Source organism: Macrosteles quadrilineatus, unplaced genomic scaffold (assembly GCF_028750875.1).
Source record: "Macrosteles quadrilineatus isolate MER2022 unplaced genomic scaffold, UCM_ALF_1.0 Scaffold_4__1_contigs__length_99947679, whole genome shotgun sequence".
Classification (NCBI taxonomy): domain Eukaryota; kingdom Metazoa; phylum Arthropoda; class Insecta; order Hemiptera; family Cicadellidae; genus Macrosteles; species Macrosteles quadrilineatus.
Genome location: NW_026542597.1, coordinates 20,915 through 33,389, shown reverse-complemented (window position 1 = coordinate 33,389; position 12,475 = coordinate 20,915). Strand labels below are relative to the sequence as shown.

Sequence of the window (12,475 nt, the reverse complement as noted above, 5' to 3'; positions counted from 1 at the left end):
GCTACAAAATAAATAGCGCGCTACTGTAGCGTCGCTACTTCCCAACACTGCTCAGGACTATAGGCTTATCATCGTATACTTAATATTCATTAATATCTGTCAAATTTGTATTTTATCTATTTAATTGGTCTATTCATATAGGTATTTTGAAAATAATCCTTCCATAAGATAGATAAATACCGGTACATAGGCCTAACTCTTCACTGAGCTAAGTGGGTTATATTGGGTATTTTCACCAGTGAAGTGGGAAAAATTAAGTTACCAAAGTGAATTAGAAACCATGTTTATTCAAGTTATTCACTATTTATGAAGTACAAGTAATAAAGTGATGTTGAGATGCCTCAAGCATGTGTTGTTCCTGTTTGCAAATCAAATTATAGAAATAATGTAAAAGATGAAGGAGTTACTAGGGGTACACTTCCATATCTGTTGGCACTAATATCGAACGAGTACTTTTTATCGATATATCGAACAATCGACATATCGATAAAAAGTACTCATTCGATAGTTTAATTAGTTAGGTTAGGTTATATATCGATTAATCGATATATCGATAAAAAGTACTCGTTCGATATAAAAAGTACTCATTCGATATTAGTGCCAACAGATATGGAAGTGTACCCGTTACTAGTACATTTTCTTTCCCGAAGAATCCTGAATTGTGTAGGGCGTGGATTCGTGCAATTTCTAGAACAGATTGGGAACCCAATGCAAGCTCTGTGGTATGTATTAAACATTTTCATGATGATGATGTAAGTTTGACTGAAAAGTTCCAAGACATAAATGGGGAATGGCATGAAAGGCGTAAATCTCATCAACTCGATCCATTCCAACGGCAGGTTTTTACTATCTGAAATAAGAAGAAAAAATATTCATAGAGCATTAATTAATTAACAATTACAGTACTAGAAATTATCTATAAAGTATAAAAGAGGATGTTTGTATATATATTTGGCAGTGATAAACTCAGACACCACTGAACCGATTGCCACGAAACTTGGTACATACGTGTAGAATTTCATGGAATAGGTTTATACACCATCAATTTCGTGATCCGTCCAATCGGCTTCGCCCCAGTGGCTCTGGAGTTTCCCATGTTAACCTTATGAGAAATGGAATTAATGAATCTTAACAGCTGTTTCAATTAAACAAGTTGGTTCTGTTCTATAATGTTCAATAGCATTAAAGTTACAACACTATTATTTCTTTTACATTTATGTTACGTACTTCTGTCTGTTTTCAGTCTTGAAAATAGTCTGGGGATGACTAGTTTCAGGTCAAAGACCCATTATCAAATCCACATCAAATTGAAGAGTTTATAATCCGACGGAACGGAAGTCTTCATCAAAACGTACATATACACGAGTCGACACAAAGTTCAAATTTTCACACGGATATGAGTACCTAACTTACATTTAAAAAGCTATTTATATTTAGGCCGGCCACATTCCTTCACGCACAGGACAAACCGACACAGGAACTATGGATTTGTCCACAATATTTCTAAGACGGTTTTAGGGGAGGGGGAATTTAACCTAAAACTGCCTAATATTGTAATGAAATCCATAGTTCCTGTGTCTATTTGTTATTGTTTGTCGGACATGATGGAACTGTGGATAGTTCCATCGTGTCCGCCATACAAACTGTGTCGGTTTATCCAGTATGTGAACGAATGTGGCCGGCCAATAGCTTTTTAAATGTATATAAATGTGCTTGTATCTATGTGTAAATTTGAGCTTTATGTGTCGACTCGTATATATACATTTTGATGACGACCTCTGTCGCCCAGTTTGATGTGGATTTGATAATGGGTCTTTGACGCGAAGCTAGTCATCCCCAGACTAATTTTTTAAGACTGAAAATGCGGGATGAGGTACGTAAGTTTTATACGGTTTATAGACTTGTTCTTTCACTAAAAAATCCCAATAAAGACTTAATACTTTTGAAAATAAAATATTAAGAAGCGTTTTTTGGACCAATAAAAGATAAGTTTTGTGGAGAATAAAAAAATAGGGGGTTGAGGGAATTTCATAGAGAACTAGAGAACTAGATAGGTACCTATTGTGGTAGTGGCAAGTAGAAGGTTGAGATAGCTGAGCCACATTCAAAAGACAGGTGAGAGAGAGATAGTAAAGCATGTGATAAGAGGTACTATGGAGGATAGGAGAGCATTGGGAAAAAGTCCTAAGGAGAATGGGAGCAAACCTAGAGCTGGCAGAAGATGGAGGATCCTGGAGGCACATGGTTGGCGACGCCAAAGACCGCCTAGGGTTTAAATGGCCACAGGAGTGCGTAAGTAAGTAACGGTAGATAATATAACGGCTGTGATCTCGGGTGATATTCATGATGACATTATAATAAATTATAAATCCACACTAAGACAAAAATATTTCTACTGAAGCTAATGGTTACCCGTCTCAGGTAGGCTAATCTGTTAGATATTATATAAGTTAGGTAGGCTATATCATTTACTGTTATGTCTATTGAGCTATTATGAATGTTTAGTCTATGTTTAACATTAGACAACAATGTAGCAATGAGTTTAATAGATCACCACTAGTGATATGGGTAGATATTATTAACTAATTAATTAGGCCTAAATAAAACTTTTTTTAAATAAAAACTATTTTGAATTACACTTTTAATTAGCCTGCAAGCTGTAAATAATTAAAATGCAGTTGATTTTTTTTTATTCAAATTTTTAGTTTAATTGGTTAATAATAGTTACCCAGATCAAACAACTGATTTTTCCGTTCCCTTTAAACAATTGTAAAAAACAAGATTGCATCTTTATTACATTGAAATTCAAACAAGTTTATGCATTTCAACTCACTCTTTCATTTAGGCTGATACCAATAATTGGCAAAGCCATGTAGGTACGGATGTAATTTCATTAACACGTTCGCTGCTACGGACGTTCCGGAACGTCAGCCGGGCCACGGCGCCAGGAGCTAAGAACGTTCCAGAACGTCACCGTTCATTGTTGTTTAACGTTGCTATGGATAAGCCAGCACGTCACAAGCGTTCTATATTTCTTTGCAGCTCGTACGGACGTACTTTTCTGACAATAAAAAATATAGTTTCCCAAATCACCACCAGGGTCGTTTGGAACAGGGCTTTGTTTTACCTCTTTCCTGCTAGATAGCGACACTACTTTACTGACTGTAACCTGGGTAGTGCTGCTATCTATCAGAATCACTTAGTACTATATCCAAAGCCAGTTTTATTGCAGAACATTGCCATCCAGTATAACTACTGTTGTTTTTACTGTAATTCAGTGTATCGGTGGCAATGTCACGCAGCAGCCGAGCGTTAGTTCAGCAACTGGCGCCGTCCCGCCATCTAGCGCTCAGCAGCGAACGTGTTAAACTTACCAACATTTGCATTTGTTTGGTTTAGCCTTGCTCGGTCCCCATATTTTTTTCTGAATGGAAAAATGTTGTAGCAATTAGTTCAACCACCATCCTCCTAGTTACTACTGTAGTTACATCTGCTGTAGATGTACTGTTGTAGAAATCTTTCACCCATGCTGTTCAGCAATCCACCTGGTAAAACATAAATGAGTTAGATATCTCTACTACATACATTGACATCCAGACAAATTTTTTTTTTTTTTTAATTCAACTCTTTCATTTAGGGCTGATACCAATAATTGGCGAAGCCATTTAGGTTAAGATTTAATTATCCTACATTAAAACTTACCAAGAGATGCACTTGTTTGGTTTAGCCTTTCCAAAATCTGCCTTGCTCGGTCCCCCAATGAAAAAAAAACTTTGTGGCAAGCAGGTTAACCACCATCCTCCTAGTAGACATAGGCCTACAGCTGTTGGATGTCTTGCTCAGCAATTCAACCTGGTATACATATGAGTGAGTTACACTAAAATGGAGCCATGGTACTTTATTACTGGCACTTGGTTGCATTTGTTTAAACCCAAAGCGTATATGTAGCAGACAAGAGTTTTCCATTTAAGTTATGCGTAGGCTATACAGAAATTATAAGCTTATATTTACAGTACTTAATATTTTATTTTTATTATTTTTTGTAAGAGGTTGGCGGCCTCTTTTATCCAAAAAGACTACAGATCTGGCTGTGGAACGTATCTAGCAAAGCAAGGGGTGAACCGGTACAGTACGAAGGTGAACTGTACTGATAAATTTTAGTGGCAGTAACCAGGATCCGGACCCACGGCATCGCTGCCTTAGGCCCGAAGTCCGGACGCTACCAACTGAGCCACCGACTCACCAAAGACTGTTGATACTGAACAATGAAAAATTATTGTAGTTGTAAATTTGAAGTGACCTTAAGTTAAATAACGGAAATGTAGCATAAAAGATGGACAGAGTGCAAATCTGTATACTTAAAAAATATCTTTAAGAAATCGACATAAACCGACAATAAGTTATCATACTAAGTAGTTACATAGACTATAACTTACTAAAATATTTGCTAACTTATAACCTACCTAGAGTCGAAGAAATACAATATTTAGACTTCACAAGTGAGTATTGTGAGTCTACTTGTTTAGTCTTGCAAATAGCCATTTTAGTTTTATGTAAGTTATTTAAGTCAGTCACTAACCAATAGCCTGCATGCCTGTTAACTTAATTCCCTAAGCATTAAATGATCATGGTAGACTAAATAGGTTATCAGTTAGATGTCCACAGTGAAGCCTAGCCTAGGCACTCTCTGATACTACCTTGTCTAGACAAAAATTTAGAGAAACTAACTATAACTATGTAATGCTTCTATAGGCTATGTCTTGTCTAACCCACGAATACAGTACTAACTTAACTTAGAACAGGAACAGGCCAATGATAGGCTTTAAACGAACAGACACGGTATGGATCAGAAATTTAATGTCTATGTTAATGCTGTAAAGTTAAGACAATAGGTCAGTAGCACGAATACCTTCGTGAGGGTCGTTTTGTTGTTCAATTATTACTTTAAAAAATGCATTTAAATTTATCTGCGTTCAACTTTATGAAGGGATTAATTGACGCAATTTATGTCTGTTACTTTCAGATCTATGTTGGATATATTTATAAAGACAATGCCTAGACCAAACTACAAAATAGGCTTACTTAATAAGTTAATAAATACATGGGCAATTAGACAATAAGATTAGAACTGAAATCTTAGCTGGTTCTTTAATCTGTAGGCTAGTTTTTAGTTTTTGTACCAAAATCAAACTTACGTATTGTTGCTGATACAACTCGATTCTTCAAATGATTTAGAGAAATAATAATTAACTTAGCATATTTCGTGAAAATAATGTACTGTACAAGTTGAACAACAACAGACTACTTGATTATACAACTGTACTTAACTTACTTGTCTGGTCTGCATTCTGCAAGTAGCAAGTGCAAAGTGTGTAAAAATATTAAAAGTGCGTGTCGGCGTCGGCTGTCGGCGTCGGCTGCTTCCAATCCAAACAAAATGTAAACAACACAGTCACGTGACACAGCACCACTTGCGACGTTGCCAGTTCGATGGCCGCGGCCTGTAGTTAAAGGCGGCCGTGGCCTAGGCCTAATTCGTGTCCAATTGCAATTCCCAACTGACTAGACCGAACCGAACCGACCTAGACCGGGACCGACTACCGAGTACTGACTGTGACTGGGACTGAGACAATTGAGGCATGATTGAGAAAGAGAATTGAGATTAAGACAAACCCGATAATGATGTTAGTTATTTAGGCCGGGGCCACACTTGTAACTTTTAACCAGCGAAACAGTTTTTTCCGTTTTCACGTGCGACCCACGTAAAACAGTTTTACCGTGGCCACACTCGTCTTACGAGATAGATTTTTCGGGCAAACCAGTGAGACTGATAGAGCATGCCACACTGGCAACAAAAATCGTCCGTGTCAGTGTTCCGACTCCCCCCCCTCCACGTACTAAATCAGTCAGGTTTAAACTAGAAACGTCCGTGGAAAAAATTCAGCGAGATAAGATGAGTGTGTTCACTCCCATATGCCACAATGCCCCGCGACTAGTTTTACGTGCAACGCCCGTGGAATGTTAGTAGAGAATACACGTGCAATTCCGTTTGTCAGTCTCGCTGCCAGCATATAATAATCATCTTATAATTAATTTTAATTATAAGATTAATTTTTTATTATAAAATTAATTTTAAAATTTGTTATAAAATTAAACTGCCATAACCTAACCAAACCAACTAAACTTGCTGATAATATAAAAAATATATAAGTTAAAGTATAAATCTAATGAAGGTTTACTTATTTAAAAAAAATAGCTCTGTTCATAAATAAAATTATAAATGCCTCAAATTCTAACAAAAGATTCGCAATCTAAGCAAAGCCTTGGACAAAAAGTTAGTGTCGCAGGTGGGATTCGAACTGGGGACCTCCAGATCACGAGTCCGAGACGCTATCAACTACGTCACGAACACCGATGGAATCATATCGTCTCGTTACGGTAATGGTGTTCCCTAAAGAGCAGAGTGACGTCACGCCCCCCCCCTCACTCCTTCTCTAAAGAGGTTCTCTCCCATCAGTTCCTGACAGGGGAAACCAAGACGCTATACATTAGTCAGCCTCAGCAGCCACAGCCATTGGTGTTCGGGTTTGTGGTGTAGTGGATAGAGTACTAGACTGTTGTTCTAGAGGTGACCAGATCGAATACCTCCGGTGACTCTAACTTTTTGTCTAAGATTTTGCTTAGAATGCGATTACTTACTGTATTACCCCAAGGAACTCAGAACTTCTTTTTAAAAACATTCCAAGAACAAAATAATAAAGAAAGCTAAGCTAGGTCTAATCAAACAAGTGATTTATCAGTGGCCAGTTTTTTTTTCGTTTGCAATAAGTGATCAGTCAGGTTGTAGACGATTGTCCCACGAACAAACTTGAGAAAGCTCAGATGACTTACGTAATAGTGACGTCAGCTCTGGTCAGGGGTAAAATTCCAGGATGTAAGGTACCAACTTTTAAGGGTTGCGTGGGCCGAGCGCCGGGTTGGGCGAGCGCCACGCGGACTACCTGACTATGTTGTGACAGTGAACCGGATAAATCAAGTGTACACTTAAACTTGTCAAAGACATAAGACGTTTATTTGTGATTTTTACATGCATGGACAAGTCAAAGTTGTTTTCATACAATTGTATGCGTCACATATTCAATCTAGCCTTTGGTTATACAACTGTGTAAACGCATGGCCAACACTTTCATTTAGGCTAAAGTAGACAAGTTGCATCTTCATCTATGTTACAGTATTTCTTTTTTTACATTCATAACACTTTTGTAAACGTAAATATTTAAAATCTAATTATGGCCACCCTCTAATCGGACACGTTAATTTATTGAGATCAGAAGTGTCTATTCACTATATAAAGTTTAGATAGTATAGAAATGTGACACTATTCTGGTTCTATTGATTCTTGTGATATGGCAACCTCTCTCAAGGATGTTAAATTTTGTCCATGCTTCGTTCACAAATTCAGGCTGTATAAAAGTCCTTGGAGCCTAGACCTTCTAATTCGGTAAACAATTAAAAAAACTACAAAGAAAATTTGAATCTCACGGTGTAATAGGTAGTTAAATTATAATCACTCTGGTGTTTTAAAAATAATTTGAGATGGTAAATAACTCTTCAGAAATTAACATTACTCTTATAGCAGGCAAATCCGGCCGTAAGCTTAAATGGATTCCCTTGGAAAACAATTCAAAACTATAAAAGAACATTTATAATATCACAGTTCACTATATATTTAAATTGCAACTCTTCAGTAGCTGTTTAAAATTATCCAAGATGGCCGCTAGCCTCCAAGGACTCATATGAGAAACGACTCCCACTCCATCCACTCAACCTCGTCCTGATTTTGAAACGTCTGACAGCTGAAAGTGGGGAGAATCCTTCAAAGAACAGAATATACAGCATTAATGGCCCAAAAACACATTTTGCCAACCGTCGTCGTCGTCGTCGTCGTCGTCGTCGTCGTCTACATTTTTACATTTTACATATTTACATGTTACATTTTAACATTTTTTATGATCAAGTCTTTCCCTTGCAACTGACCTGGTAGCCTCGTCTAGTATGAGGATGGATGGGATTTTCAGTAGAGCGCGGGCGATAGCTATCCTCTGTTTCTGGCCCCCAGACACGGTAACTCCTCTCTCCCCCAGAATGGTACTGTAGCCATCAGGGAACTGTCGGATAAAACTGTCAGCATTGGCCAGCCCAGCAGCCTCGTACACCTGTGACAAAGATTAATTAAATTAGTAATACCAAACTAGTGACAGGTAATACAAACAAAGTAACATAGAATCAAACCAGCTACCTTCTAATTACAAGGCGAGTACAGCAGTACTATAATCACTCAACCACCAAGCTGACATAAAAACTTTTACTCATACCAGTACTCATAACGTTTTTAATGTGTTACATTTTAACAAGTTACCTTTAAGCATGTTACATTTTAAAAGGTTACAATTTTACATGTTACATTTTTACATGTTACATTTTAATATGTTACATTTTAACACGTTACATTTAAGCATGTTACATTTTAAAATGTTACATTTTAACTCGTTACATTTTAACATGTTACATTTTAACTTCTTATATTTCCACATGTTACATTTTTACATGTTACATTTTAACATGTTTTACGATCAAGTCATTCCCTTGCAACTGACCTGGTAGCCTCGTCTAGTATGAGGATGGATGGGATTTTCAGTAGAGCGCTAAGAGCGCTTGTAGCGGCGATAGCTATCCTCTGTTTCTGGCCCCCAGACACGGTAACTCCTCTCTCCCCCAGAATGGTACTGTAGCCATCAGGGAACTGTCGGATAAAACTGTCAGCATTGGCCAGCCCAGCAGCCTCGTACACCTGTGACAAAGATTAATTAAATTAGTAATACCAAACTAGTGACAGGTAATACAAACAAAGTAACATAGAATCAAACCAGCTACCTTCTAATTACAAGGCGAGTACAGCAGTACTATAATCATCAACCACCAAGCTGACATAAAAACTTTTACTCATACCAGTACTCATAACGTTTTTAATGTGTTACATTTTAACAAGTTACCTTTAAGCATGTTACATTTTAAAAGGTTACAATTTTACATGTTACATTTTTACATGTTACATTTTAATATGTTACATTTTAACACGTTACATTTAAGCATGTTACATTTTAAAATGTTACATTTTAACACGTTACATTTTAACATGTTACATTTTTACTTCTTATATTTCCACATGTTACATTTTTACATGTTACATTTTAACATGTTTTACGATCAAGTCATTCCCTTGCAACTGACCTGGTAGCCTCGTCTAGTATGAGGATGGATGGGATTTTCAGTAGAGCGCTAAGAGCGCTTGTAGCGGCGATAGCTATCCTCTGTTTCTGGCCCCCAGACACGGTAACTCCTCTCTCCCCCAGAATGGTACTGTAGCCATCAGGGAACTGTCGGATAAAACTGTCAGCATTGGCCAGCCCAGCAGCCTCGTACACCTGTGACAAAGATTAATTAAATTAGTAATACCAAACTAGTGACAGGTAATACAAACAAAGTAACATAGAATCAAACCAGCTACCTTCTGATTACAAGGCGAGTACAGCAGTACTATAATCACTCAACCACCAAGCTGACATAAAAACCGTCGTCGTCGTCGTCGTCGTCGTCGTCGTCGTCGTCGTCGTCGTCTTCGTCGTAGTCGTCGTCGTCGTCGTCGTCGTCGTCGTCGTCGTCGTCGTCGTCGTCGTCGTCGTCGTCGGCGTCGGCGTCGTCGTCGTCGTCGTCTAAATTTTTACATTTTACATATTTACATGTTACATTTTAACATTTTTTATGATCAAGTCTTTCCCTTGCAACTGACCTGGTAGCCTCGTCTAGTATGAGGATGGATGGGATTTCCAGTAGAGCGCGGGCGATAGCTATCCTCTGTTTCTGGCCCCCAGACACGGTAACTCCTCTCTCCCCCAGAATGGTACTGTAGCCATCAGGGAACTGTCGGATAAAACTGTCAGCATTGGCCAGCCCAGCAGCCTCGTACACCTGTGACAAAGATTAATTAAATTAGTAATACCAAACTAGTGACGGGTAATACAAACAAAGTAACGTAGAATCAAACCAGCTACCTTCTGATTACAGCAGTACTATAATCACTCAACCACCAAGCTGACATAAAAACTTTTACTCATACCAGTACTCATAACGTTTTTAATATGTTACATTTTAACAAGTTACCTTTAAGCATGTTACATTTTAAAAGGTTACAATTTTACATGTTACATTTTTACATGTTACATTTTAATATGTTACATTTTAACACGTTACATTTAAGCATGTTACATTTTAAAATGTCACATTTTAACACGTTACATTTTAACATGTTACATTTTAACTTCTTATATTTCCACATGTTACATTTTTACATGTTACATTTTAACATGTTTTACGATCAAGTCATTCCCTTGCAACTGACCTGGTAGCCTCGTCTAGTATGAGGATGGATGGGATTTTCAGGAGAGCGCTAAGAGCGCTTGTAACGGCGATAGCTATCCTCTGTTTCTGGCCCCCAGACACGGTAACTCCTCTCTCCCCCAGAATGGTACTGTAGCCATCAGGGAACTGTCGGATAAAACTGTCAGCATTGGCCAGCCCAGCAGCCTCGTACACCTGTGACAAAGATTAATTAAATTAGTAATACCAAACTAGTGACAGGTAATACAAACAAAGTAACATAGAATCAAACCAGCTACCTTCTAATTACAAGGCGAGTACAGCAGTACTATAATCACTCAACCACCAAGCTGACATAAAAACTTTTACTCATACCAGTACTCATAACGTTTTTAATGTGTTACATTTTAACAAGTTACCTTTAAGCATGTTACATTTTAAAAGGTTACAATTTTACATGTTACATTTTTACATGTTACATTTTAATATGTTACATTTTAACACGTTGCATTTAAGCATGTTACATTTTAAAATGTTACATTTTAACACGTTACATTTTAACATGTTACATTTTTACTTCTTATATTTCCACATGTTACATTTTTACATGTTACATTTTAACATGTTTTACGATCAAGTCATTCCCTTGCAACTGACCTGGTAGCCTCGTCTAGTATGAGGATGGATGGGATTTTCAGTAGAGCGCGGGCGATAGCTATCCTCTGTTTCTGGCCCCCAGACACGGTAACTCCTCTCTCCCCCAGAATGGTACTGTAGCCATCAGGGAACTGTCGGATAAAACTGTCAGCATTGGCCAGCCCAGCAGCCTCGTACACCTGTGACAAAGATTAATTAAATTAGTAATACCAAACTAGTGACAGGTAATACAAACAAAGTAACATAGAATCAAACCAGCTACCTTCTGATTACAAGGCGAGTACAGCAGTACTATAATCACTCAACCACCAAGCTGACATAAAAACCGTCGTCGTCGTCGTCGTCGTCGTCGTCGTCGTCGTCGTCGTCGTCGTCGTCGTCGTCGTCGTCGTCGTCGTCGTCGTCGTCGTCGTCGTCGTCGTCGTCGTCGTCGTCGTCGTCGTCGTCGTCGTCGTCGTCGTCGTCGTCGTCGTCGTCGTCGTCGTCGTCGTCGTCGTCGTCGTCGTCGTCGTGTTCGTCGTCGTCGTCGTCGTCGTCGGCGTCGTCGTCGTCGTCGTCGTCGTCGTCGTCGTCGTCGTCTAAATTTTTACATTTTACATATTTACATGTTACATTTTAACATTTTTTATGATCAAGTCTTTCCCTTGCAACTGACCTGGTAGCCTCGTCTAGTATGAGGATGGATGGGATTTTCAGTAGAGCGCGGGCGATAGCTATCCTCTGTTTCTGGCCCCCAGACACGGTAACTCCTCTCTCCCCCAGAATGGTACTGTAGCCATCAGGGAACTGTCGGATAAAACTGTCAGCATTGGCCAGCCCAGCAGCCTCGTACACCTGTGACAAAGATTAATTAAATTAGTAATACCAAACTAGTGACGGGTAATACAAACAAAGTAACATAGAATCAAACCAGCTACCTTCTGATTACAGCAGTACTATAATCACTCAAACACCAAGCTGACATAAAAACTTTTACTCATACCAGTACTCATAACGTTTTTAATATGTTACATTTTAACAAGTTACCTTTAAGCATGTTACATTTTAAAAGGTTACAATTTTACATGTTACATTTTTACATGTTACATTTTAATATGTTACATTTTAACACGTTACATTTAAGCATGTTACATTTTAAAATGTCACATTTTAACACGTTACATTTTAACATGTTACATTTTAACTTCTTATATTTCCACATGTTACATTTTTACATGTTACATTTTAACATGTTTTACGATCAAGTCATTCCCTTGCAACTGACCTGGTAGCCTCGTCTAGTATGAGGATGGATGGGATTTTCAGTAGAGCGCTAAGAGCGCTTGTAGCGGCGATAGCTATCCTCTGTTTCTGGCCCCCAGACACGGTAACTCCTCTCTCC

At 38.2% G+C, this 12,475-nt stretch overlaps 1 long non-coding RNA gene across 1 annotated transcript; it reads right to left on the bottom strand.

The window, feature by feature from the left end:
* Positions 1-267: 267 nt before the first annotated feature.
* On the bottom strand, positions 268-5,367 carry LOC128991712 (uncharacterized). Its single transcript, XR_008490678.1, has 4 exons — positions 5,196-5,367; positions 3,703-3,852; positions 3,375-3,545; positions 268-850 (listed from the first exon to the last, which is right to left on the bottom strand). It is a non-coding gene; the product is annotated as an uncharacterized LOC128991712 (long non-coding RNA).
* Between the last annotated feature and the right edge of the window lie 7,108 nt (positions 5,368-12,475).